A 6,020-nucleotide genomic window follows, 5' to 3' on the forward strand; every position below is an offset into this window, starting at 1 on the left:
GTCTGTGGACAGATTAGAATCAGGCTTTGGTTTGAGCACCTGAGGAATGGGGGGTCCTGTACTGTGAAGACTGGGGAGGAGCAGGTTTGGGGGAGACCAGGAGCCTCTGGGCAGGTTAAGGTGAAATACCTGTGGGACCTCCTGGCAGAGGTGCCAGGTAAGTGTCAGGAGCTTGGGGAGAGGATGGGGCTAGAGAGACGCAGGCGGGTTGCTGGGGGACAGATGGTACACGAGGCTGCTTGCTCCGTGCCAGGTGCTGTTCTCAGGATTTCATGTGTTTTAAGTCACTGGATCCTCACCTCAATGTGAGGGCAGCACTGGGCCGGGCTGGAGGCCTGCAGAAGAAGGTGTAGAATCATGCAAGGGGGCAGCTTGTCCACAAGAGTGTTTTTTTTTTTTTTTTTAAGATTTTTATTTATTTATTCACGAGAGACACCGAGAGTGGCAGAGACACAGGCAGAGGGAGAAGCAGGCTCCATGCAGGGAGCCCGACGTGGGACTCGACCCCAGGTCTCCAGGATCACACCCTGGGCTGAAGGCAGCACTAAACCACTGAGCCACTTAGACTGCCCTAAGAGTGTTGTTGAAGCCTTCTTGGTGGAGGTGACCACTGACTGGGGCCTGGAGGGATGATTGGGAGTTGGCGAGGCCAAGAAGAGAGGGAAGTGAAGGCTGGGCTTGGCCTGGTGCTGTTACAGAGTGTGAACGTGAGTACTGAGATCCCCACTTCTGGTGCCCTTGGGCCTGGGGGGAAAAACTGACATCCAGAGCAAGGAGGGCCCCAGTGAGTCCTTGGTGGGCTGGGCACTGGCTCCTGGCCCAGGACTCCATTCCAGCTTCGGGCGCCTCCACTTGCTCTGGTCACACCCCTCAGGCTCGCACTTGAGGCCTTGGCAAGGCTCCAGGGTGGGACGTCAAGGTGATTTGAGCTCAGTCCAGCAGCTTCTCCAACAGAGCAATGGGGTTGGGGGTGTGGCCCAGCTCTGCCACAGACGTGCGTCAAAGGAGTTCCAGACTCAGACCTCGGGAGGACCGCCTCGCTCTTCAGCCCTGAGTGGCCTGGCCCTGCTGACTTCCAGCCCCATCGCCTGCCTCTACCTACCTCACTCTCTGCCCTCCAGTCTGCTTTTCTAATGGTAGAATTGCAGGCATTGGCAAGCCTGTGAGGAACGTGGTTTGTGTGTGGGGTGGAGGAAAGGGGGGTGAGGCATCTACCAGGCAACCCTGATAAGTGGGCAGGATAAGGATTCTGATTCTATGCACTGATTCTATGCACTCAGGGGTGCCTGGGTGGCTCAGTTGGTTAAGTGTCTGCCGTCAGCTTGGGTCATGATCTCAGGGTCCTGAGATCGAGCCTGCATCGGGCTCCCTCCTCAGCGAGGAGTTTGCTTCTTCCTCTCCCTCTGTGCTTTCTCTCTCTCTCTCTCTCAAATAAATAAATAAAATCTTGAAGAAGAAGCAGAAGGAAAAGAGGAAGGGGCTCAGAGAGGGATGTGGCTTGCAGAAGGGCCCACAGCAAGTTGGAGATGGGCTTGGGATGAGGCTGGTTCCATGTGAGCCCAGCTTTTTGTGAACAGCTCATGGTCCAGGTAGTAGGAACAGCCAGTGCCCTCCCTGAGCGAGGAGGGGCCACCCAGCCTCGAAGTGATTTCTGGGAGATAGGACACATGGATATGCAAGATGCCTTGGTCCGAATCTCATTTTGTTGTGTGACCTTAGGATGGCTCCTTTTCCTCTCCGGCCTCTCTCCCATCCATTCCAGGAGGGCCTGGAGGTGTTAACTTCTGAGGTCCTTGTTGTCTAAGGCCTCTGACCCTGGCAGCCAGGAAGAAAGGACATGCTGTGAGGGAGGGAAGGAGATAGACACTGGTCCAGGGTTGGGTGAGGACCAAGGAAGAGGTTGAGGAGGGGGGAGAGGAGAAGCAGTATGGCCTCTTGGAAGTCACATCCCCTGTCTGACCCTCAGTGGACACATTTGCCCAGTGGGGGATCACTGTGAGGGTCCCAGCCCAGGCTGTGGGATAGTCACCAGTTTTTTCCTCCTTCACGCCAGCTGCTGGGCCTGGCCTTGCTGCCGGCCAGGGTGGCTTGGATAGTCTGTGGGAAGATGTCCCACCAGGCCTTGGTCTGGCTGCCCTGGCTGGCTGACCCCTGCTGGCCCAGGGAAGTGGAAAAGGTGGGGGGTGTGGACGGGCCTTGGCAGTGCCAGCACCTGGGCTAGGAGATGACTGATATGACGGAAGAGCTTGGGCTTAGGAGCCAACCAGCTCTGCTACTTCATAGCTGTGAGATCTGGGCCAAGCAAGTCACCCAAGACTTCATTGGGCCTTGGTGTCCTCCTCTGTAAAATGGGACACACATCCTAGGTGCCATGAGGCTGAGATGCCAGGACAGCAGTGAGTAATGATGCCCCAGTTTGGGCTCAGAGGACTGGCTAAGATTCCTCCTCCTCTGCTTTCTCTGCAGCCCACATGGGACCAGCTACATGGAGTCAGCCTGGAATCCAAGCCGGAGTGGATGCCCCCCCACTCCACACCTGCACCCTAGGAGCTGGAGGAGGCCAAGCATGGGGTTGGGAGGGTTTGCTGAAGCAGCTGATGTGAGCACGGGAAGGGCTGGCTGGGGGTTGGGGGCCGGGGGCACCCACCTTCAAACCTGTTTCTGACTTCCTTTGCCGCTCACCCCTATCTCTGGCGGGCAGCTTTCCCGGATTAGCAGCTGACGTCAGGAGCTGCCAGCTGGGCTGGCCTGGCACAGCCTCGGGGAGGTGTGTGACGGCTGCCTGGTAGTTGGGTATAGTCAAGGAGGGAGGCATGTGTCCAGCTCTGGAAGTCCGTCCTCCAGAGAGGTGGGAGAGAGAGGCGCATTGTGTTGGCCACTCACACATGATCGATGTAGCACATTCATCTTGTGCAGAGACAGAAATCACTCAAGGAGGTGGAGTAAGTTGCCCCAGGCCTCGCAGCTGGTCTGACCCTGACTGTGTCCCACACCACCCAGCTGCTAGGCCTGGAGGGGCTCATCTCTGTCTAGAACCTTCTATGCCATGACCTCAGTGCATAGCCAAGGGATCTACCCTCTCCCAGAGGCCTGTGAAGCTGGTGTCCCATAAAAAACCCCAGAAGCCTAGACAAGGTCAGTGACTTGCCCAAGATCACACCCTAAATTGGTGATGGGAGGCAAGGTCTGAACCCAGGGCTAACTCCAAACCCTAAGTTCTTACCTGCCACAGCCTTGACAAAGATCTTGTAGCTTTGACACATTTTGAGCCCAAATGCCCTATGCTCCCATGGCTGCACAAAACTCTGTTTTGCATGGGAGCATTTGTATGCAGGGTAGAAAATGCAGTGGGCTGGAGATGCCTGGGTGGCTCAGTGGTTAAGCATTGCCTTCAGCTCAGGGTGTGATCCTGGGGTCCTGGGATCGAGTCCTGATCGGGCTTCCTGCAGGGAACCTGCTTTTCCTTCTGCCTGTGTCTCTGCTTCTCTCTGTATCTCTCATGAATAAGTAAATAAAATCTTAAAAAAAAAAAAAAAAGCAAAAGAAAAAGAAAATGCAGTGGGTTCAAGTAGGTCACCTCCAGGGGAGAAACAGACCTCAGGTTGACAAATTTAAGGGAAGGAACCTTCTGGGTCCAGTTTAGTTATATTACCTCCTTGGACAATCAACTGTGCCCAGGGCTAGGGTCGGTAAAATGCAGCAGCCCCCTGCAGCCCCCGAGCTGGCTTAGGGGGTGGCACAGGGCCAACACAAAGCCTTTGCCTAATGTTTCAATCACCAGGCCAAAGGTCTGTTCAAGTTAGACCTGCTTTCCACGGCTTCTTGGTGTCCTAGTCTCAACCTTGGTGACAAGAGGTGGCAGTGTCAAGGTTCCACTCACGCTGGGTCCTCTCATCACCGCTCACCTCGTGCCTCACCTCTGGCCAGATGGACAGGCCATGTCTGCCCTGGGGAACTGAGGCATGTGGACGGAGCTCACAAGCCACCCGGAGGACTCAGCTCTGAGCCCAACTCACGTGTGAGCCTTAAGGGCAAGTCACAGCCATTCTCCTTAAATGTTGCCTCCAGACAGGTCTTCCCTGACCCCTCCACTAGTTTCCCTCCCAGTTCCCCCGTCTTTTCAGTCACATGACTGAGTACAATCCATCATTCTCTATTTTTGTCTGTGGAATGTTTGTCTTTGCTAGCAGATTGTGAGGGCAGGAGGCACGGCTGGCACAGAATAGACATTTAATAAATATTTGCTGAGTGAAGTTTCTCTAAACTTTGATTTCCCCGACTGCACAATGGGGTTAACATCACCCCCGACCTCTGAGAAGTGCAAATAAGATAACATCTCCAAGTACCCAGCCCAGGCCGAGGATACAGTAGGGGCTCAAGATACTGGGAGCTGGAATGAGCGGCAGGCTGGGCCGGAAGGCCTGTGCACGCTGTGGGGAGATGGGAAGACCCAAGGGTGCAGTTGGGTAAGACCAACTTGACCCCAGGGCCAAGAACAGTCTGCCTGCCTTTACTGTCCAGGGAATTTGAACTTGAGAACTTGAAACCCACTCTGGGTTGGAAGTTCAGCTCTGCTGCTGTTTTGGGGGGCATATCACTTTGCTTTCTGAGCCTGTTTATTTGTAAAATAGTCTTAAACATTTTTTTACAAAAATCTTTAGGTAGTTTCCACACTCAAATTGGGGCTCGAAGTCACAACCCCGAGATCAAGAAACATATGCTCCACTGACTGAGCCAGGCAGGTGCCCCGTAAAATGGCCATTTTTTCTTTTAAAGATTTTATTTATTTATTCATGAGAGACACAGAAAGAGAAAGGCAGAGACACAGGCAGAGGGAGGAGCAGGCTCCTTGCAGGGAGCCCGGTGTGGGACTTGATCCCAGGACTCCAGGATCACACCCTGAGCCAAAGGTAAGCACTTAACCACTGAGCCACCCAGGAATCCCTAAAATGGCCATTTTTTTTTTAATTTTTAAAATTTATTTATGAGAGCCAGAGAGAGAGAGAGAAAGAGAGAGAGAGAGAGATATGCAGAGACATAGGCAGAGGGAGAAGCAGGCTCCATGCACCGGGAGCCCGATATGGGATTCGATCCCGGGTCTCCAGGATCGCGCCCTGGGCCAAAGGCAGGCGCTAAACCGCTGGGCCACCCAGGGATCCTAAAATGGCCATTTTAAAAAGCCCACCTGGCCAGCCTGTCTCCAGACTCTACATGAGTGCTTTTCCCCTTTGAAACAAAATTAGGGATGGTTCCTGGTCCCTGAAGCCACAGCGACCCCGGGCACTTCATGGCCCTGAGCACTACAGGCTGCCATGTCGGGAGGCAGGACCTGCAAACAGGCAGCTCGGGGCCGCAGGGGGCAGCAGGCACCGCCACTCTGCACCCAGAGGGAGCAGGGGGCTAAGGGTGAAGGCAGGGCGCTGCTGGGGGCCAGGTGAATTCGTCGCCGGCTCTGCCCAGGGGGTGCACCTTCTTCTGCCCCCACACCCGATGAAAGCCCCCAGGGACCCGGGCCAGCCTTGAGCAGGGGGCCCGGGGATGCTCACGCTGAGTGAACCTTGCCAGTGGCTGCTCCCTCGTATGTAATGTATCCTTTAATTGCGAGGTCCACCGTGGCCACAGACAGGAAACTCGGCCCATGGAGGAAAGGAACATCCCTGGAATTCCACCCTGGGACCCCACACCTAGTCCTGACACTTTTTCCTTTTTATATAATTGCCGTCAGGGGCTCCCTGCTTGGGAACTCTTCTCCTGAGCCATTCCCCGTCTTTCTAGCATCTGTACCGCACTTTTCCTCGTCCCTACAGCTTCTGCTCTGCTATCTGTTTTTCCTCAACACACGGTGCGGTGAGCAGGCAGGTCACTCTCAGGGGACGGAAGAGGAAACGAGGGCACAGAGAAGTTAGGTGACTTGGCCGAGGGTACGCAGCCGGTGGCGCAGGGGTGCCTGTGATGTCCCTCGGGCTCCTAGGCCACAACACACACGGACAGGGGAGGAGGACAGAAAAGACAGTCCCACG

The sequence above is a fragment of the Canis lupus genome, chromosome 11 (genome assembly GCF_048164855.1).
Source record: "Canis lupus baileyi chromosome 11, mCanLup2.hap1, whole genome shotgun sequence".
NCBI classification, from domain to species: Eukaryota; Metazoa; Chordata; class Mammalia; order Carnivora; family Canidae; genus Canis; species Canis lupus.